Raw genomic sequence first — 24,520 nt, 5'->3', positions numbered from 1 at the left:
TGAATTTCACTGGTTTTGTATGAGTAAAATGTAAGCCTATAACATCCCTGTAACCTTTGATTTTTAGTGAATTTCTATGGTTTTTTAAAGCTATTTTTTACTTTAAAGTTCTTGTAACCCTTGATTTTTCAGTGACTTCCTATGGGTTTTAGTATTATAACTACAACATACCTGTAACCTTTGAGCTTTTGGTGAATTTTAAGGTTTTTCCAATTTTATTTCCGAATTGTAACCTGTACCCTTTTAGAGTGGGTGTGTGAGTGGCTGTATAGGTTGGTGAGTGGATGTGTAAGAGTCTGTATGGGTCTGTGATTGAGTGTCTGAGTGGTTTTGTAGGCATGTGATTGGGTGTGTGTGCGGCTGTGTTGGTTAGTGAGTGGGTGTGTGAGTGTCTGAGTGGGTTGGTGAGTAGATGTGTGAGTCTCTGAGTGGGTGTGGGAGTGATTGCATGAGCATCTGTGTGGGTCTGTCAGTGTGTGTGTGTGTGTGTCTCTGACTGGGTCTGTCAGTGGGTGCGTGAGTCTCTTAGTGGATCTGTCAGTGGGTGCTTGAGAGTCTGAGTAGGTCTATCAGTGGGTGTCTGAGTCTCTGACTGGGTCTGTGAGTGAGACTGACACACCCACTCAGAGATCTACTCAGAGACTGACACACCCACTCACAGACCCAGTCAGACACTCACATACACACTCACAGACCCACACAGGCACTTATACACACCCACTCATAGAACCATAGCACCACATACACTCCCAGAACACTACTCACATACCCACTCACACACCAATACAGCCACTGCAACACACACTTACAGACCCTTGCAGACAGTCAGACCTCCTTACAAATCCATAGAACCACTAACATACCCATTCAAAGACCCATACATCCAATTATACACCCACTCACAGACCCATACAGCCACTCACAAAAGTCACATACTCACACAGGTACTCACACACCCACTCACAGACCAATACATCCAGTCATACACCCAGTCACCAACCAAATATTTAAATATGAAGAACGGTGAGGGTACAAGATCAGCACAGGCAAAAACTAAATTTCCAAACACAGTAATTGAAAGAAATATTAGTCTTCCACAGTCAGCTCAACACCTCATCTGGATCCACCGGTGAAATCCAGCAAAGTCAATAGTGTATACACAAGAGTTTGAGGGAGCGACAAATTCACCACAAAATCAAACGGTTCACAGAAGTGAATTCCAAGAATGTTCTTTTATTTGATGATTTTCAACAGAGATGGTGATGTTCAGAGCAGTAGCAAATCTTCATTATTTCATAAGTCAAAATTCAACACAAACAGCCGACGCGTTTCGTCCACAGACGGACATCATCAGGGCTGTAAACGCCAAAAAATAGAAAAAATTATCACATTAATAGATGAATAAATAATATATGACAGATTACATATTTCAAAAACATAATACAACAGGACTGAATAATAGGACACCTGCCTATATAACAACCTTATAAAGCATAACAAATAAATGGACACATCACTAATAAAAGTGTCTACACATTCCCCAGAACTCTTAATGAAAATAACTGTTAATAGTGAAAAAATCCTCCCTACCTCCTGTAAATGTGTATTTTTCAATGACGAAATCTTGTCTTAGTATTAGAATAATCCAACTGTAGTGCAACCTGATTAAAAAGATTTTTAAGATAAACTTAACACACACATAATATTGAATCAAACAGATCATAAACACCAGACATTAGGGTACTATATATAGAGAAATTCATATCCAATAAATCCTATAGATATACAAAGTTACATAAAACAATAATGCTCCACATAGATACAATTCAGTAACATTCAACAGGTAAATAACCATCAGAGAATGATGGCTCATTACAAATTCAGAATCTGTTCAGAAGAGTATCTCACCTGGAATTAACACTAAATTAGTATTTTTGCCCGAACTTCCCTTGAAATATTTTTTTTATGCAGAATCAGTCCTTATTCTTGATATCACTGTGAAACTACAAAAAAATGTGTCTGGTGTTAAAGCATAGCAAAAGCTAAAGCACTATATGTATGAGGATGGAAAATCTCAAAGTAACTGTTAATCTTCTGGAGCAAATGAGAACAAAGCAATAGTGCCTTGCCAAGGGAATCATGTTAACATTACCAACATAGTGAAAGGAAGGGCAAACAGATACCTCACTATTTTTGTCATCCTTCCCAATGTTATATTAGTGATTCAAATAGGATAAAAAAAACCTGTCTATAAATGCCCATGTATTCCAAATAAACCATTACAGCATGACCTGAGTCGTTACATATCCTCACCTAGTAACGATAGAAATGCAGCGCAATTACTGTTAAGAAAAACAAATAAAAAGCGAGACTTAGAAATCTTCATTAATTTGAAAAAATATCCAAAAAGTACAAAACATCCACTACCAATGCTCCTCGACACACTAACTAATCCGGTCAGCACCTCACCTTTCAAAGATATGAATCCATTAATTTAGTGTTAATTCCAGGTGAGAAACTCTTCTGAACAGATTCTGAATTTGTAATGAGCCATCATTCTCTGATGGTTATACACCTCTTGAATGTTACAGAATTGTATCTATGTGGAGCATTATTGTTTTATGTAATTTTGTATATCTATAGGATTTATTGGATATGAATTTCTCTATATATAGTACCCTAATGTCTGGTGTTTATGATCTGTTTGATTCAATATTATGTATGTGTTAGGTTTATCTTAAAAATCTTTTTAATCAGGTTGCACTGCAGTTGGATTATTCTAATACTAAGACAAGATTTCGTCATTGAAAAATACACATTTACAGGAGGTAGGGAGGATTTTTTCACTATTAACAGTCATTTTCGTTAAGAGTTCTGGGAAATGTGTAGACACTTTTATTAGTGATTTGTCCATTTATTTGTTATGCTTTATAAGGTTGTTATATAGGCAGGTGTCCTATTATTCAGTCCTGTTGTATTATGTTTTTGAAATCTGTAATCTGTCATATATTATTTATTCATCTATTAATGTGATAATTTTTTCTATGTTTTGGCGTTTACAGCCCTGATGATGTCCGTCTGTGGACGAAACTCGTCGGCTGTTTGTGTTGAATTTTGACTTATGAAATAATGAAGATTTGCTACTGCTTTGAACATCACCATCTCTGTTGAAAATCATCAAATAAAAGAACATTCTTGGAATTCACTTCTGTGAACCGTTTGATTTTGTGGTGAATTTGTCGCTCCCTCAAACTCTTGTGTATACCCAGTCACCAACCCATACAGCTACCAGCTACTCACACAGCAACATAAACACCCATACAGCCACTCACACACCCACTCTCCAATGTATACAGCCACTCACAAACACACTGTCAAAGGCTACAGTTACACTTGTGAAAATGTTTTTTTTAAATTAACAAAACACTGAAATTCACAAAAATCCAAAGGATACGTGGATGTTATAATAAGGAAATAGCATTGGAAAACAGTAGATATTCAGTGAAATTGAGCAGGTATGGTCAACTGAGCTAATTATAACTAACACTCCCACAATGCACTGCTTATGACCTCACATATTACATCACTCATGACATAGTCATTGACATCACTGATGACATTTCAAATGACATCACTGATTACATTGTGCACAGACCCACTCAAACACCCACTCACACAAACTCTCATACACCCACCCACTCACCCACAGAACCACTCTCATACCCATTCACAGACCCATACAACTACTCAAACCCCCTCATTCAACCATAGGGCCACTCACACACCCACTCAGTAACCTGTGCAGGCACTCACACAGCCACTCATTCACCCATATAACAACTCAAACAGCAACAAACGCACCTGTACAGCTACTCGCACATCCACTTATGCAACCATATAACCATGTATACAGCTATTCACTCACACATACAAAATCTATACACAGCCATATACTCACCAATGAAGACAATCAAACAAACATCATTCTCCAGTTCAGCCACTTACACAGCAGTTCAGGTAACCAAACACCCACTCAAACAGCCAAACACTTACCAGTGTAAATAGTCATACACCCACTCACTCACCTATATAGCCACTCCCACAGCCACTTACCAACCCATACAGCCCCTCACATAGCCAGCCACTCAGCACCCACTCACCCACCCACAAAGCCACCCGCACAGCCACTTACCCACCTATACAGCCACTCTCACACCCACTGACTCACCAGTACAGCCACTCTAAGAACCACTCACTAACCCATACACCTACTCACACACCCACATTTTCACCCATGCAGCTACTAACAAACCCACTTATTCACCCAAACATCTACTCACAGGCACCTTTACTCACCCAGACAGCCACATACACACCCACTCACACACTGATGCACACAGTCACACATCAACTCAAATAATATGTGTTAGAAATAGTATAGCTCAGTAATAGTAAACAAAGTATGCTACTTTTGTAGTATCCTAATATATGTCTATAACACTAATAAACTTTTCAAAAACACTCACAACCACTGGATGATGTCATCAGTGACTATATTTGAGAATTCATCAGTGATGTCACTGACCTTGTCATGAGTGATGTGATATGTGAAGTGATAAGCTGTCCCTTTCTGGGGCGTAAGTTATAGTTAGCTTAGGTAACTATAACTGCTGAATTTCACTGGTTTTGTACGAGTGAAACCTGAGCCTAACTATAACATCCCTGTAAATTTCTATGTTTTGTTTTATTCTATTAGCTAACTATAACGTCCCTGTAAGAAAAACAGTGAATATATCTATGTATATCAATATATATACATTCTGTAATACATTTATAATTTATGACACCGTATAAACTATGTATAGGTATAATTGGTATATAATCTGTTCCTCAGTTTCAAAACCTCCTTCTGTGCTGCTGTTGCCTGCTAATATTGAAATGCAAATAGAACAGGGCAGAGCAAAAGGTTCTTATGGAATAAATTGATAAAGCATTGAAGCCCAGTATTATGGAATGGACTGATAAAGCAGTAAAGAGTTGGATTTAAAAAAACACACAAAACATGCACACACACACAGACGTGTGGCATGCGTACACACAAAAGCATGCACACACACACACACACACACACACACGCACACACACACACACACACACACACACACACCGCCCTTCCTATTTATATATCACTTTTTTCTACTGTGACAAAGTTCTTCAATTCACCACCTGTTTCCGTATCTCAGGTAGTGCAGATTAACAATGGGCATATAATACATTCTGCAAGTATCATTTTTGTCACTGAAACTGCAGTGGTGCCATTCTTAAGTTTCGATTGACAGCATAGCTGTTGTCACACCTTATCTAAACTGAAAAATTGCTTCAAAAGTACATTTGAAAAAGGAACTTCTGCTCCGCCACATGTTATGCATGGAGTACAGCGTTTGAATGGGCAGCACTGTTGTGCTTCCACTAAAAAAGTATGCTTTGATGCACTTTTACCTTGTGGGAAAGTTCATTCTCAATATTGCAGGTTTCGGTTGACTATGGTGGCAAGCCAATGATCACAACTATATGCCTGATAAGTATATTATTAAAAGTCAGTAGATCAGAGTTGTTTATGGTGACAAGCCTATATGTCTGTTTGGATCACTGGGAAATGTTTTGTGTGAGTAGCCATTGGGGGTAGGTCACTTGTGGTGTGCTAGCCATTTAACATCATTGAACTTTAAACCCTTTGGTCAACATTTGCTGTGAAGGACTGAAGGTAGGATGTTCGGTTGTCATTGATCGGTTTTGACCTTCTTGGTTTTTAGTTCCATTTTTGTAGGACATACTAGGGTTCTCTTGGTCTCACATAGCTAAAGCCAACAATGTAATTGACTCACTGTCAATAATTTCTTAATTATGGTCGGACCAAGTGCATTCAAATGTCAACCAATTTCTCCCATATTCTGGTCTCTTTTTGCATGATCTTTGTTTTTCACCTTCTCAATCAGTTGCCACAGAGGTAATCCTGATTTGTCTGGGAGTCAGCAGTGTTTGTTTTGCAACACTTCTTACTAAACCAGGTATATTCACTGTTCGCACCTATGTCTTTACTGTTTTACTAGTAATTTGAAACTGGATTTGTGAGACTCATAAATGGAGAAATGATATACAGAAGGCAAAACGTAACTGTACAGTTGGAGCATTCACTGTCTGCTGTTAAATAATAATTAAAAAAATAATACCTTTAGCAGCATTTTGTGGTAAATAAAGATTTCAGTAGTATAGATGATAGCAGGATGGTTTATTGTTTAGGATGAGAGTCAAAGGTTACAAGTCAAAGATGTAAAAAAGAAGCAAAAATCCTTGCTCCTCAGCCCACGCACTCCAACTGACATTCACTCAACCAGGCATGCATCAGCATTCTATTACTTCACACTCACACTGGCTGAGCAGCATGGGACATAAAACTAAGGAGAGAATTCATTGCATAGTAATGAAGATATTACACACCACCCTTCTATAAGGAAACAATAGAAAATATCAATGCAGATATGGTGGAAATACTCAACATCATAAAATGAAGACAAATAATTGGAAGTCAAAATTCACCCATTCAATACATAAAATAAACAGACCAGATAAGGAAATAATAATAATACAAGGTCAGAAATAACAAAAAACAATGGACAGTGGAGAGTGCACTCACCAGTGGCGTAACAATAGACCCTGCATCCCCCGCGGTACGAGGCGGCCGGAGGTGCAGAGGGACCCTCTGGCACTGGGCATGGGTGGGCCTGAGAGCTCCTGGCTGGGTCCGAAGAGTGGGGGTCCCCTCCATGTACTTTGCAGCCCCCCCCCCTCAAGTTTCCTTACACTGTTTGCGCTCACCATTTCAGAAGTTGCCGCTCACTGGTAAGGACGTGCTGATCACGGTTCATACAGCTGCCTGTGGCACATACAGCACGCAATAGCAGCATTTAAAACGTGAACTTAAAGCAGTACTCGCTTACTCCTCTCAGGAAAAATGCGAATGGGGATACAATCAGCAGGAATTTAATTACTAAGAAAGTTACCACGCAGCGCAGCAGATGCACTCTCCTCTAATACCTGCCCCAGATACATGACAGTGTTTTCAGAAACATGCCAACTGCCCTGTAAATATTAGCACATAAATCACAGGCTCTGGGGCTCACTGTGTAGAAAAAGAATTCAGGAGGGCAATTCTTTAGAACTTCCAGACCGTAAAATGTAAATCAAACAAATGAAATTCAAATACAGTTCCTTGACACAGTAGGCCCACTGCCGGTTCCTTTCAAATGAGCGCAGCACGATCACGTAAATGTTGCAACGTCCAATAAAGTGATGTCAGTTGCTCATGGTTTGCAGTTTGGGGCCATCTATTGGAGGTGTCCTGATTCCTTACCTTGTCGAAACACTGGCCCAGTTTCTAATTATGTCATACTCCTGCAATGCAATTGCCTCTGAAAGGCTTACAGTGCAGGATAGTTTCTTCAGAAGAACAATTCATATCCCCTACAGTTATCAGTAATATCTCTGATTATTCCTTCATAAGTCCATTATGGCTCAACAAAACTAAAAAGTGATGGAGGAACTGTGAGTATCCTGACTTCCCTACAAGCTTCTCCACTTTGTAGCCTAGAGTAGTGTTTTTCCAGTCAAACTCATATTTGATTTTCATCTACTCTATCCCGTGCCTTCTAAAGGAGCCATACATTGCCCGTGCTGATAAAAGAATTCCAGTCAATATCATCCATCAGATATCTCCTTCATGCACTCAAATGGTTTGAACTATCTGATGTGCAATTAAAATCGTTGGTAGGGTGCTCTTATCTTAGGTTTGCTTTTTCATGAGCCTAACAGTCCTTCACTCTAATACAAGCTGATCATGAATGTATTCCTCACAGCAGATGACTGCGGCGAAAGTGCGTACTTCCAAATCACATATTTGACTGGGATTTCAAAAATAAAACCAATCGATTTAAAGATGCCGGTTGCACAACAGGGCATCATGGCATGATCAAAAAAATATTTAAAGATGGCTGTCCACCAATGGCACTTTAAGTAGTAAAAGCAAACAAACAGGAAGGTATCCCTTTAAGTAAGGGCCTGAATCAAAGAGGTTTGGAATTAATTGAATAGTCGGAAGCTTGATGTTAAAGTCCTTAATTATAAAACAAAGTGCAAATAATTAACGAGTTGCTTTAGCTCAAATGTGAGAGCTGCTCACTGTTCTTCTGAAGGAAATGCCAATTAATAGACAGCAAAACAATCTGTTATATTATCTCTTACAGAAATATCATATGAAATACCCAAATGTTCCCCAGACTTGGGAATCCTGCCTCCTCCTATTGGCCCCATAGTTCACAAAAATAAAAAAAAACATTTTGTAAACAATAAAGTGCAGCTATCTTAGCCCATGTACAAGCTGGGCAACACTGTCAGTCTCTCTGAAATACATTCCCAAAATATCTTGCAATTTATGTTTTAGCACACAGCCCGAACAAAAAAGTGATGCTGTTAGACCTGACAACCGTGACATTGTATTCCCCCAACCCTTTTGCCTTCACTGCCCTTGTTCGCTGATTTGGGATTTGTTGGCTTTAGAACTTAATGCATTTTACCACCACTAACCTGTGCTAAAATGCATGTGCTCTCTCCTTCAAACATGGTAAATTGACCTACATATAATTGGCACATTTAATTTACTTGTAAATCCCCAGTTAATGGTACTACATATACCCAGGACCTGTAAACTAAATGCTACTAGTGGTCCTGAAGCACTCTTTGCACCACCCCCTAAAGTAGTACTTTAAAACATGGCTGAGGCCTGCCAATACAGCCTGTAGTGCAGTTTTAAACTGCCATATCGAACTGGCAAAATAAACCTTTTGCCAGGCCCAAACCTTCCTTTTTAATACTTATAAGTCACCCATATGGTCAACCCTACAGGCTCAGAGGGCAAGGTTCCTTTTATTTAAAAAGTAGAATATGTTTGTTTTTAGGTGTCCTAACAGTGAAAAACTCCTAAAGTTGGTTTTCCCTGTTGTAAGGCCGATCTCTCCCATTAACTAACATTGGGTAACCACATTACATAAGTGCTAACTTTAGATTGCGAGCAGATAGAAATATACTGCTTACAATCAAATGAATTATATTTAAAATCCTCTCTGATGGTCAGATTTGAAGTCACAATTCTGCAAAAGACACTTTTAGAATGTGGTTATAATGACACTAGAAATTAAATTACTTAAAAACAATGTTTTTTCCTCAAATATCGAACTCAGTATCAGCTAAACTAAGTAAAACAACTTGGGGCATAATTATGAAGCCTATTTACTGGAATTCTGTCTCATTGAGCAGATTTAATTCCTTGCGATGTGATTAGGGATAATTGCATGGTAAAAACCGCATATACATATCCACTGAGTGGATAGGCGATTTATTATCATTGTTGGCTGATGGAAGGGACATTAAGGGCCCCTTAATGATTCGCCTTTCATGATTCATTAGCAGGTAAAAGTGCCTACGAGGGATTTATTTCAGTAGATATTTCACATAGTTAGTCAATTTAATTCGGACAGGCTATCTCAATTTGCTTGTCTTTAAACGTTTAAGACAGACAACATTATTCACAATTATTTCAACATGTATTAATCCTAAATAACCAAGATAAATATAAGCACACAGGTGTATAATTTCAAAAGTGTTTTATAATATTGCAAAAAAAGATTTTATAAAAAAGGGGGGTACAAAACATTTCATAACACCATATGTACCAGACGTTACTGCTTTGTACAAATAAATGTTCTTCCTAATCACTATTGTGACCATCTTTTCCAAAATAAATTATACATAGATAAAGAAGATAACGGTGTGAATGTCGACGTGTCGGTCTATTTCCGGCTTGCGTCCATTAGCCCATCTTCAGGACTTTAAATAAAAGAATGTTGAAATGAACATGGAAAGTGCAACTGTTACCATGTACACTTTGAAACAATTTGAATGAACTAAAATATCACCTGTGTGAAAAAGAATTGAAAAGGAATGGTGCCTTATTTAAAGAAGAGAGAAGTCTTAATGAATGAGTGAGTCAGGAGATCTTCACTTTCACCAATTTAAGTTGATATTGTGCCAAACAGAATGAGTTACTCTACAACATTGTAAATGCAATTTGTACTTGTAAAGCGCACTAATACCCCAACTGGGGTGTCCTGGCGCTGTAACGCATACCTCTGTGGAACCCTTCCTGGCTTTTCCCTGTGAAATGTCCACTCCTGGGCACCCCCAAGGTGAAGCCAGGCATCCCAGCACTGTTGGGGCCGTTGTGGAGATTAAGCAAGCTATTGCCCAGAGTTGCAGAGTGGGACCCATGATTAGAATAGGCACCGAGGCAAGAATGATCAGGTCCGAGGAATTTAAGCCTAAGACCCGCCGAGGTGGGCATTGAACCCTGGTCCCGGGCCAGACTCTGCATCAGGGTCTGCCGCTCTAACCATTGAGCCACACTTTTTGTCACTTACTTCAATAATTGTGAAAGTGGGCTTTAACAGTCCGATTGAGAGACTGATATAACAACTATGAGTCCCGTGCGGTAAGCTGAGAGTCACAGTGGATGTACCTGTTTCTGTGTAGTTTTACTGAAAGGAAAATAATTTGGTATTTAATAGCCATCTCTCACATGGTCACGTAAATGTTGAAATTAATATAGTATAAACATATATACGGACTGATGTCAAGCTGACACATTATATGCTTGAAGAAACAAATCCTAAAGATTGACAGCTGTGTTAACAGACCTAATATTCATTTTCCAAATTTTCATGCAGTAATCGTATTTTGGGTTGATTGACGCAATTTTAACAACAGTATGGATACAGAATATTCAATATCGATCTCCAAAGGCATTTAAATTAGATACTAATTACAATATCCTGAGTGTATATTATGGAAATGTCATAGAAAATTGACTTACATTGTTTATCAGGTCATCACAAAAAGTTCAAAGGTCAATATCGGTCCGGAGGTGTGGGAGAAGTTTAAAAATTCCTGTAATCAATAAAGCATCACATCTGATTGTGTGCAAGCAGGACATCTGAACATCATTTGAGATACTTCGCAACCACAGCGTATATGGAGTTAATTTTGACTTTTAGACTAAGTCATGTGGACCCTCGTTTATAATAGTCGATAGGTCATAGTGCCTAATATTTAGGACATTTGCGTCACAGTAGCGATTTTTAGATCGCTTAGTATACAGGAACGTGCTATTTGTAAATAGTTTTGAAAGTCTGAGCTCACACATATTTGTGCACATTAACTGATGTATGTGCCCTATAGAAATGGTATAGCCTAAATTAACTTTTTGTGCAAACGCGCATTTAAGGTATGACTTACTTCTGGGTTACGCTGATAAATTTGCTGGCTGGTATTTGGTATCTAAAAACTCGTCAGCTGTATATTAGCCGAACCTCTGCAACAAAGAGAGGAAACACCTGGGTATAGCTATCAATATTAGTCTGATCTAAAATCATCTAGGACGGTAAATATTTAGTCTTGAACCTGTATTGTACCAAGGGAATCTCATGATTCATGGCCCCTCACCTCACTCAACAGTGGGAGTAAAAAGGATATTACACTCTGCGAATCTGCATCAAGTGTTGGCCTGAGACCAAAAAAAAGACCCTGGCACCAAAATAATAGTGCCCCATTTGTGAATTGAATAGTAATAAAAGGGGCCATGTTAAAAATGCAAGGCAGCTCTGAATGTTTTACAACATGTTGTCTGTTGGTCTATAAGGGGGCATGCCCACACATTTGTGGTTGAAACATGCAATGTTTGTGATAATATTAGGGAATGCCGTAGTAAAATTCATAATGCTCCTGCCCTATCAAAAAGATAAAAACTTTAACATATCTTTGCTTTTCTACCCACAACATGCACCTTCCTTATTTTGTCAACCTTGCCCCCTGTCCTGGTTACTCTTTTCCAGCTGTAGTTTGCCTCAGTATTTTGAGGTGAAGGGTCCATCTTATTAGGATTCAAATATGAGATTGTAAGGTAACATGCATTTCTTTGCAGCTGGTGCATATACATATTTTATAATTATTTAAACGTGTGATCTGTCATGCACTCACCTGGTTCTAACCATGGAGACAACACTGGTGTTAATGTTGGACATCCTATCTCTCTCAGGGCCTAGCCAGTTCAAGGAATGAAAACTCCCTAAAGAAAGCATGATCCTCAGGCAGAAGAGGGCTGGGATACAATAAGAAAAGAGAAACTTGTGGTTTAGGATCTGCTTAGTAGCTGTGCGATAGTGCGTAACAGGATTTGTCACTCCAGAGACCTTCTGTGTCTGTTAGGTAAATACACACAGGACAGGACCTCTGGTTTTGTGATGACGCAATAGACTGGAAATAACAAGAGGAGACAGTTACCATCAGTACACTAACAGGCCTCCATATACAGTGACAATACATTGACTTCAGTGACATACACTTACATGTTTCATCAGCAGCACCACATGAGAGCAGAATACCCAAAATCACAGATTGGAGTTAGGGACACTCCCAAGAATTAAACTCGGAACACAGACGTATTTTCAAAGTGCATACATATATCAAAGACTCTAATGTGCTTTCTCTAGGTACTTCTGTTCATCAGAGAAACACAGAGCTAAAGTCTTTAATTGTTGCACCGTGACAGTTCTAGCACCAAAGTTATAGGAGGGGTCTGGAGTATAAACGCACAAGAAGCGTGGAATAAATCACAGAGAGGGCATGGAGGAAAAGGCTATAGTCTTTGAAGAGGTGGCTACTTGGTCCTGCTTACTGCTATAGGAATATTAGTGCACACTAACCTGATATCAATTACTTAGCCTAGTTCTTCAACTTGACTGAAGTTCAAAGAAGATCTTGACGCTTTGACTCAGGTTGTCACGGTGGTCCGGAGTAGCTGCATGAGGGAGCGAGGAGGAACATGTCAAGGGAGCAGAAACCACTAGAACCAAAGGTTCAGATGGCCTTGTAGGAGACTGAATCACTTCTCCATTCCACAGGATTCTTCATGTGAGTGGGAAGCGTGAAGCTTGTTTCGCAGGGAACGAGGCCAAGCCATTATGCAGGGTTAAGCAGGGGTAATATACCCTCTCAAAGCTTCAACAGATGTAGATAGATCACGTGTGGCACGTAGGGCACATGAATATCTGGGGGGTTCTCGAAGCTTGGAGAAAACCTTTTTACGTATACTCACTTTAACCTAACAGAATAGGCAGGTGCAACTTGTTGACCGGAACCAAATAACACAAACCTATTGTATTGTTTTTGCTTGAACATGTATAATAGAAAACAATACAAAGGCCCCAGTAACAGAATCTGTGGGAAGCCTGCTGGGATTCAATGGAAAACGCAATGGGGAACGCCAGCTGGGAATCTACCGCAGTGGAATTGTGGTTTTTAGGGAACATCAGTTGTGGTATCCTAGCGCACTATAGAGCGCCACCGATTTAAAGCAACATGAGAGCTGCGCACTAGGCACACTACATAGCAAGCGCATTAGGGTGTCTGGACCGTTCCCCCAACAAGGAATGACCAACAGGGCGTTGTTTGTCTGGATGACGGGTATAGAAGGAGCAAACCAGTGGAAGGACATGGACATGAACATTGCTGTGCTGGTTCAAAAGACTGCTCTTCAGGACCATCCCTTTTCCAAGCAATCAAGTAAAACAAGCATTTATTCTCACGCTTAGAATCAAGGATTCTCTGTACCTTGAAAAAAAAACTGGACTTACAGAGTGCCTACCACTTTGCTCGTGTAAAAGAGTGTGATGAATGGATGATCGCCTTTCGGACTAAGTTCAAACTTTTTGAATACCCAGTTATGCCATGTGGATTGTGAAATGCCCCAGCGGACTTCCAGTACTTCATTAATAAGGTGTTGTGAGATTGCTGGACATTTGCATTGTCGTATATATCAATGACATCCTGACCTATTCACAAAACATGACTGAATACAGAGACCATGTTAGAACACTCTAGCTGCTACTCCGAGAACATGCTGTTTCCCCAGGTTGGATAAATGCATGTTTCATACCCAGTCAGCTGAGTTCCTGGGATATATCTTGCCCCCATAGGGTGTGCCAATGGATAAAAAGAATGCCCAGGCAATCTTAGATTGGCCAGCATCTACGATGGTTAAGGAGGTACAGAACTTACTAGGTGTTTCAAATTTATTTATTACTGACGATTTATCACCCATTTTTTTAACACTGTGAGCACCATCACTAAAATCTTATGAAAGAAGGTATCTTTTGAGTGGTCCCAGGAGGCCAATGGTGCCTTTAACTTACTTAATCAGAAATTCACAATGGCCCCAGTACACAGACATCCAGACACCACGCTGCCTTACTTTATGCATGTAGATGCCTCCAAATTGGTTGTGGGAGGTATTTTATCACAACGCAACAACACAACAGGACACATGCACCCAGTTACTTTTTTTTCCAAAAAGGTATTGCCAGTGGAACAGAATTACACAATTGCCAAACAAGAGTTATTGCCAATTAAACTACGCTTTCAAGAATGGACACTACCTTTTAGGGGCGCAGCATATTTTCACAATATACACTGATCATAAGAATTTACAATTCCTCAAGTATTTGAAAGTCTAAGCCCAATCTACTATCTAGATGTGGTTACACAAATCAGGATGCTCAGAGGCAGACACCACAGAACATTGTAGACTCTGAACATATCATAAGGCGCTATGGCCGGAATAGTTTCTTGGATAAAGTCCGGCAGAGTATGACTCAAGAATAAATAAATGCTTGGATGAATGAAAAAGATAATCATGTACACACATGAGCTTCCTTACCAAGGCACCACCTTATATGTCCCCACGAAAAAATGAAGACAAGAAGCCTTTACCTGGTGTCATGACTCTCCATTAGCAGGTCTTCCAGGAATCCGAAAGACCATAGCAAACTATCAGTGATGGGTTTGTTGGCCCACATTGTTCAAGGATGTGCATGACTATGTTCATACCTGCCCAATATGTTCTCAAAACAAGGCATCTAATTCTGCCCCATTAGAATATTTACAAACCTTGTCAATGCCCTGGCATACCATAATTATGGACTTTTTTTATTGACCTCCCTAACTCCAAAGGCTATATAACCATTTGGGTGGTCGTGAATCTTTTTTCCAAGTTGGCACACTTTATTGTCATATAAGGAATACCCACTGCCAAGACCCTCACCATGCTATTTATTCAACAAATCTTGCGATTGCAGACACTTCCTTTGGTCATCGTTTCTGATAGGGACCCGCAATTCATTTCCCGATTTGGCACCGTTTTCCACATCATTAGACATGTGTGTCCGACACTTATCTGCCTATCACCCACAAACTGATGGGCAGACAGAATGGGTAAAAAAATAAAATGTATCTTTCCCCTGCCACCCAATAACACACTGCATTCCACATGGATATAAATACATTTAAATCTGCTAATTTCACACATTGCTTGATTCTGGATTAATCAGCCAACCATTTGAAAAGAAAGTAACTTGCATATTAGAAACTCATGCCCTGTTGTCCACCCCAAGCCTACTATTACAATGAGCATTAGCATTGTAAGATAGAAGACAGATAGGTCTCCCCAATTGAAACTTCAAAGAAAAGTGCAGGGAAGAAATTGGAAAAAATCAAAGTTGCTATGTCATTTCTCCTCTTGCAGAGTGCCCTCCAGCTGGCTATTCAGTTGCACCCCAACTTAAGAAAGCATAATTTCAGTCCTGCATTTCTAAGGGCGATAACCTGTCCAAAGGAAATTTTAATTTTTCTAAAGATGATATCCTCTAGTTTAACAATATCAAAAAGGGTATTGGGCTGTTCCTTATAGTGGAGAGTGTAAGGCCTGCACAGTTGTTTGGATGTAGTGGGGACTCGAAGGAGTCCTACGGATGGCATCCATTATGTTGGATTTAATGTCCTCACACACCCTTGCAGGTGTCGTGCTTGATCATAGTCAATGCTCCTCGTTGGGTCGGCGGTGCAATACCCAACGGGCGACACCTCAAAGAGGGGCTCTTTGGCGGAGATCTTCTATCCAACTGCTGTATGGGTGAAGTGCGGGTGTGGGGCCAGGATGGTGTAGGCGTTGCTGTGAGTTAAAATGAGGCTAAGGGTACCAGGATCAAGTTTATTCTGGGGGTCCCTTGCTTCAATTAAAAGAGAGAACTAGGCTGTACTCGATGGGAAATGATGTTCCCATGTTCGAGACTAGGCTAGTGTGTGTAGGACTGGGTCGTCATTTTTCTCGCAAATGTATACTGACTAGCGATTCATCAGGACCAATGTCCGAAACAAGTTCATCTAGGGAAACTGTCTACAAACAGTGTTTTCCTCTGAATCAGATGTGCATTACTGATTCTTAAGTGAAAACAAAGGTGTACTTTGTTGCGCAGTATCTGCCTAAATTGGAAGTCAAAAGAAAGCAAATCACAACAGGTTACAATCCACAAACAGTCGTGCGTGAACTTATACACTCTGTGTGACATGCCAGTGTGAGTGCTGCTAGCATGGGCGTTAAAAACAATACGTATAATCCGCAGTGAGCACTGTGGAGAGCATGCCCCTGTGGAAAAATACAGTTTAAAAAAGCATTAACAACAGCATTCTCATCGTATATTGGGATATTTCTCACTCACCTAACCGGTCTGCGGTGGACAACAACAACAGCACCCGGCGGGTAGTGCATCGCGTTATAACCTCCGTATTTTCAGGCTGGACATGACAAAAAGGGGTAACAACGGAGTTGTAAAACTGTGAGCTCACTGTACTACCTTGTGATCTTGTACTCACTCTAGGCTAGTTAGTCTCAGTGCACTCGGGTCAACAGCCTTGTCCAAATATGTCATCTTATCAAGACAGGAATGGCAATGTACTCAAATCACTATTATGTAATAACCCGTAGTTGTGGGATTCTGGATTAAATTCCTTACCCGAGTGGCCACGTGGAGGGTCAGTCTACCCTACGTATGGGAAGGTATGATTATTGTGATGTGAATAAAGGGCTTAAATGCCTGTGGAGCTCCCTATAGGACCCCTCCCACGCTTCTTGATACGTAATACAATGTAAACATGACACTTAATGAACCTTGACCAGTCTGGTTGGTACAAACCCGACTGTCCTAGACCTATCCCACCTTTCATTACTGTAGTTCACACAGTGTACCTTCCCTGTGTCCACTCACTGGAAAAGACTGACCTGGGCACTAACGTCTGAGATGTCTTTTTGCAGGACCCAAGACTCATTCTATTTGTTGGCAGGCCACTGGAGTGATTTCCCCTCTCTCCCTCCCGTCCACTAGAATGGGCTTCCCTCATGAGAACATAAGTAGTTAGAGCGCATTCCTCAACACATGGTGTGCTTATAATAATAAACACATTGGCATTTTTAAAGATTCATCCCACTGCACGTTGTCAGCCCACTTATTCCCAAGCAAGCGGATAAACCACTGTCTTTATGAGCGCATTCCTCAACACATGGTGTCCTTATAATAATACATACATTGGCATTTTTAAAGAATCACCACACTGCACGTTGTCAGCCAACTTATTGCCAAGCAAGGGGACAAACGGCTGTCTTTATGGCCTCAAGGGACGGAATTCTACACAGTGACTACACTGAGGTACGCTCACCAACTCACCAGTTAGCAATGGCCGCCGCCGTCACAGCTTAACCCACGTGACATGCAATCCAGCCCGGTGTCAAACACTAACCTCTCCCACAGTCAGGTGACACATTACACGCAAATAAGAACATGGCCGCCGGGCACCAGATTACCACCCGGACCCGGCGGAGAGGGATAGGTCGTACCACGAAGGCACGGGATAACAATAATAAGTAAACATCCCTCGGTCTGCCCCCTCGGACCTGCGGGCGTAACCCAAGCTGTTTTTAGTATCACTTACATAATATCGAGGGACAGAATATCGACTATCAAAAATATCGTTGACAAAATATCGACAGACAGAATATCGAGTTTGTATCTACAAACAGGTAAGTACAAAAATATCGAGTAAAAAATATTGTTTACTGAAATATAGTTTATAAAAATATCGACTTTATTAAAAACAATGTTAAATTAAATTAATATTAAAATTAATTACTAAAATATACTTAAAAATACTTAAATTAACTTATAATATTTAAATAATTAATGAAAGTTATAATAAAAAAATTTAAATCATATTTGTAAAAACATACATATATAGTAACATAATATAATTAAATAATATCCAATAGTATTACCGTACAATAGCGGAAGTGTAAACATTACTATTCCCACTCCAAAGAGTGCAGTCGTAGGGAAAGCGTTGGATAGCGTAGGGGTTAAAATTACTATTCCCACTCCAGTGGGTTCAACAGTAGGGAAAGCGTTGAATAGCGTAGGGGTAAAAATTACTATTCCCACTCCAGTGGGTACAACAGTAGGGAAAGCGTTGGATAGCGTAGGAGTAAAAATTACTATTCCAACTCCAAGGAGTGCAACAGTAGGGAAAGCGTTGGATAGCGTAGGGGTAAAAATGATTATTCCCACTCCAAATAGTGCAACAGTAGGGAAAGCGATGGATAGCATAGGGGTTAAAATTACTATTCCCACTCCAAAGAGTGCAACAGTAGGGAAAGCGTTGGATAGCGTAGGGGTAAAAATTACTATTCCCACTACAGTTGGTGCAACAGTGGGGAAAGCGTTGGATAGCGTAAGGGTAAAAATTACTATTCCCACTCCAAAGAGTGCAACAGTAGGGAAAGCGTTGGATAGCGTAGGGGTTAAAATTACTATTCCCACTCCAGTGGGTGCAACAGTAGGGAAAGCGTTGGATAGCGTAGAGGTAAAATTTACTATTCCCACTCCAGTGGGTGCAACAGTAGGGAAAGCGTTGGATAGCGTAGAGGTAAAATTGACTATTCCCACTCCAGTGGGTGCAACAGTATGGAAAGCGTTGGATAGCGTAGGGGTAAAAATTACTATTCCCACTCCAAATAGTGCAACAGTAGGGAAAGCGTTGGATAGCGTAGGGGTTAAAATTACTATTCCCACTCCAAAGAGTGCAACAGTAGGGAAAGCGTTGGATAGCGTAGAGGTAAAAATTACTATTCCCACTCCAGAGAATGCAACATTAGGGTAATAAAATACTTCATATATTATTTAAAAAAATATAAATTAATATCTATAAAAATGTATGTAAAAGTAATTACCAATTTAATATAATATAATAATAATCTATTAAAATTACTAATTAACCCTAATTATTACAATTAGTTACCTATTAATACAAATTAATTGAAAATTAACAATTAATTATTTGATAATTAAAAATTAATTAACAATGAATTCGAATTAAATACAATTAAATAAATTTAATTATTTAATCATTATAAATAATTTACTTCCCACCCTATTCCCCTACAAACCCACAACCCGCTACTGAAAATAAATTAGTAAAATTAACATAATTAGCAATTAATCAATTACATTAAATTAATTGGCAATTACAATTTTATTAATTAAGCAATAAAAACTTAATTAACAATTAATTCAAAATAAATACCAATAAATAATTTTACATATTTAATTAATTGTAAATAAATTACTTCCCACCCAATTCCCCTATAAACCCACAACCCGCAACAGAAAATAAATTAGTAAAATTAACATAATTAGCAATTAATCAATTAATTAAAATTAATTACCTATTAAAATTTAATTACCAAATACAAATTAATTAACAAAATAATTAAAAATTATTACCAATAAATACATTTACATATTTAATTAATTATAATTAAATTACTTCCCACCCTATTCCCCTATAAACCCACAACCCGCTACAGAATTAAATTACGCAAAAATTATAAAAATAGAATTCATTAATTAAAATTAATTATAACATAAATACACACTTTTCACACATATAATAACATAAAAAACACTATAATAAATTCGATATAGTGAGTTTCACCAGTATGTGCACTGCGGTCACCACCCTATTTCACATACTTTAGGTACTTTAACCTTTTTTGGCGGGTGCTCTGTAATATACGACATGCAGCGGTACGCAATTGATCTGGGGGACTAATAATCATCATGCGGTATTTTTAATAAGTACCGTATACCACGCGGTCCCTTCTTTTTCCCCAGGCCTACACCTAACGGGCTCTGTTTGCACTTTTGAGCCAGTCCGATAAGCAGCCACATTGCACAGGCCCCCACTGAGTGCACCGCAATTGAAACGATGACCCTTACTAACACCCGCGAAGTACTGTCCTATACATGGCTGTACGGCCTGCCTAAACGACCGGGCATTTAGTCTGAAACACGTGGCTACGACGGGCATTTAAGCCCTTTATTCACATCACTATAATCATACCTTCCCATACGTAGGGTAGACTGACCCTCCACGTGGCCACTCGGGTAAGGAATTTAATCCAGAATCCCACAACTACAGGTTATTACATAATAGCGATTTGAGTACATTGCCATTCTTGTCTTGATAAATGATATATTTGAACAAGGCTGTTGACCCGAGTGAACTGAGACTAACTAGCCTAGCGTGAGTACAAGATCACAAGGTAGTACTGTGAGCTCACAGTTTTACAACTCCGTTGTTACCCCGTTTTGTCATGTCCAGCCTGAAAATACAGAGGTTATAACTCGATGCATTACCCGCCGGGTGCTGTTGTTGTTGTCCACCACTGACCGGTTAGGTGAGTGAGAAGTATCCCAATATACGATGAGAATCCTGTTGTTAATGCTTTTTTAAATTGTATTTTTCCACAGGGGCATGCTCTCCACAGTCCTCACTGCGGATTATACGTATTGTTTTTAACGCACATGCTAGCAGCGCTCACACTGGCATGTCACACCGAGTGTATAAGGTCACGCACGACTGTTTGTGGATTGTAACCTGTTGTGATTTGCTTTCTTTTGTTTCCCAATTTAGGCAGATACAGCGCAACACAGGTACACCTTTGTTTTCACTTAAGAATCAGTAATGCACACCTGATACAGAGGAAAACACTGTTTGTAGACAGTTTACCTAGATCAACTTTTTTCGGACATTGGTCCTGATGAATCGCTAGTCAGTGTACGTTTGCGAGAAACATGTCGACCCAGTCCTACACACACTAGCCTAGTCTCAAACAAGGGAACATTATTTCCCATTGAGTACAGCCTGGTTCTCTCTTTTAATTGAAGCAAGGGACCCCCAGAATAAACTTGATCCTGGTACCCTTAGCCTCATTTTAACTCACAGCAATGTCTACACCATCCTGGCCCCACACCCGCACTTCACCCATACGGCAGTTGGATAGAAGATCTCCGCCAAAGAGCCCCTCTTTGAGGTGTCGCCCGTTGGGTATTGCACCGCCGACCCAACGAGGAGCATTGCCTATGATGAAGCATGACACCTGCAAGGGTGTGTGAGGACATTAAATCCAACATAATGGATGCCCATCCGTAGTACTCCTTTGAGTCCCCACTACATCCAAACAACTGCACGGGCCTTACACTCTCCACTACAAGGAACAGCCCAATACCCTTTTTTGATATTGTTACTTTGGGCGAATACTGTGGCTGGACCTACCACTCCTCATGTTGAGTGGTGATTTTGCCTAATCCTAAAACAACCTCTCCCCCCTTTTTGTAATCAATCCTCTAGTTTAACACAAGCCTCTAGCTGTCTTCAAAAGAGTTGCATGACAACGTCCTTTCCTTCTTCCCAACAAGAATGCTTCTCACAGAGAGAGAGAGAGAGAGAGAGAGAGAGAGAGAGAGAGAGAGAGAGAGAGAGAGAGAGAGAGCACCTATCTGCCTGCTCTACCCATTTTCTTATATTATCACCAGTCACTGATGATTAAATAGAAATCTTGAAGTTTTTCATGTAACAGTTCTGTCATTAACTTTATTCGAATATATTAGATTTACGAAAGCGCTTATCCCTAATCGGTAACTCATAGAATATCTGGATTTAAAAAACTGGTTAGACTCCCTTTGCAATATCACCAATAGGCTAATCAAATATCTGGCTTATCCTGTGCGGCAATTGCACACCAAACAATTAGGCAGTAATCAATTTTCTATACACCTAGAATCAAATGAACTTTCAGTTAATCTATAATCAGATCTCTGAGGGACACTGAACCAACACTACTAAATGTGAAGGAAGAACTACTGATAACTCTAGACCATGCACACTCAGCACCTTGATTGAATAACAGATGTATATTTTCACACATCTCGATGGTACTCTTTGTTTTGATCTCCAGGGTATGAAACGGTGAGAGGTTCTACTGGACTTCAAATCTGCGGCCATGAAGTTGAACATAGATCCTTGCAGTGGATGCATTAATGGAATGAGCCACCATAGCATTATCACCTTGATTTTCATCCACAGATACATTAACCCTGCGTTCTTTATCCACAGACAATGAGATTCTTTCAAATAGTAGGAATATATTTTCTTTCTCTGAATGTTGTAGGTTCATACTAAGTAATTCAGTTATGGCCCTAAACGTGTCACTGTGAGACTTTTCTGCACGAGGACTCCTTCCTTCCACTTCCTTTAGAATAAACTCACCATAGTATAATTTAAATTAAGAAATTACAACCCTACAGAGGCGGGTGTGGGAGACATTAATAGCACCAGCCATGCCTGTTTCAATGTTTCAGATGGGTGTGGCCTGAATCACTCACACAAACAGTAAGTAAATATTAGTAAATGAACTTGGCTTACCAAGTGCTCCTCCACCGTGTCAAACACCCCCATAGAGCACTGCATGACTGAGCCTGCAAGGTGGCGATTATGCCTTGCAGGCAAGCGGCAGTAGCCTGTTTGCCCACAGCTCCGCCCCCTCCCCTTCCCTCCTCTCCCCCCCACCTGTTAGCTGCAGCCGGTGCATGAAGTGGATTCGGGCAATAGGCATTGACTGGTGCATTCAGCACATTGACTGACTTGAGGTGGGTTGGAGTCAGAGACTGAAGAACTCGTGGAAAGTGTGCAAGGTAGTCATGATGGAATGAACGGCAATCAATTTGTTTTAAAATTACATCAGCACTGTCTGTTTCCCCATAGTAAGAATGGACCTTCTATCTGCAATTTCCTTGAATTTCAAGTCATTCAAAAAAGGGGAATAAATACATATACTAATCTTTTACTCACAAGCATGTTTTAGAGTCCTTCGGGTCGTGCGCTTGGATTTTCAAATGTCATGCCAGTACAGTGGGACATGGGCACCACCAAGCGGCTATATTGGTGTATTACATTAATACTCCAAAACTTTATCAGCAATGCCATTTTAATTTCTGGTAACAGCGATTGAAACCCCTGGCCAGACCACACTGAGTTGTTTAGTTTTTGACTGTTGCTATTACATTTCCTTGGTGCTTAGTAAAACATTGCTTGGTAAGTAGAACTTTTACCATGGTATTACAAAAGCAGATTTGTGGAGATGGTTACATCTGACAAGAACATATGTGCTTGTTTGTTATGTTGCGTTGTGCTGTGGTGGTGATGCGTTTTTCTACTGCATTGTTTTTGCCCTTTAGTGCACTCTGTAGTCCTCGATATGTATTGTGTTTGTTGTATTGCCTTATGTTTTGGCTGTTTTATGAGGAGTGGTGCTGTGTTTACGTTGTTTTGTTATTTTGCTTTGTAATATATTATTGTGTTGTATGTCGCAGCTCTTTCCATACTGTGTGCCTGTCCCATGCTGTTCAGTTTGCCCAGTACAATGTACCATTGCCGCTTGCACAGTGATGACTGCTGCTGTATTCTAGCCTTTATAAAAAAGATGTTCACAAAACATGGCCAAACTGACCCAAAATTGGCCCATTATCCTACAAAGCTAGCCCTCCCCATTCACAAAACTGGCACAGCAACTGTCCTATCAGAATGGCTGATCCGGCGAAGAGTGGCTCACTGGTTAGAGGAGGCAGACCTGGAAGCCGAGGTCAGCCCGGGACCAGGGTTCAATTCCCGGCTCGGCGGGGTCTTGAGTCCTAAAATGTCCATGGACTCGACAATTCTCGCTCCGGTGCCTACTTGATTCACGAGTTCACACTCTGCGACTCTGGGCAATAGCTTGCTTAATCTCCACAACGGCCCCTCGCGGCGGGATGCCTGGCTTTCACCTTGTGGATACCCTGCCGGGGTTATCTCACAGGGGAATACCAGGACGGGTTCCCTAAGCAAGCGCTTCGAGACCGGTTAATGATTTGCGCTATATAAATTCCTGTACATTTACATATACATTTACATCCGGCCCTGCCTGCTTCGGAATCTGAATAGTCACCTCTATCCTGGGAAAAATTTAGGAGCCTCCACTGGCAGATTGACTTCCAGAAGTACCAAGACTGCATCTGTAAACCAGTGTTTATTTAATATGAGCCCAGTGGTTTCCAGTGCTCAGCACCAACACTGAAATGTCAACAACAACACTTAA

The 24,520-nt window shown here is 40.1% G+C and overlaps 1 protein-coding gene across 1 annotated transcript in view; it reads left to right on the top strand.

Annotated features, from left to right (window-relative positions):
* Positions 1-24,520, top strand: part of KSR2 (kinase suppressor of ras 2) — a 1,792,292-nt gene that overhangs the window by 307,820 nt on the left and 1,459,952 nt on the right. The window lies entirely within an intron of this gene.

Source organism: Lissotriton vulgaris, chromosome 11, assembly GCF_964263255.1.
Source record: "Lissotriton vulgaris chromosome 11, aLisVul1.2, whole genome shotgun sequence".
Lineage (NCBI taxonomy): Eukaryota > Metazoa > Chordata > Amphibia > Caudata > Salamandridae > Lissotriton > Lissotriton vulgaris.
The sequence above is the reverse complement of the archived record's forward strand: the minus strand, read 5'-3'. Positions and strand labels throughout refer to the sequence as shown.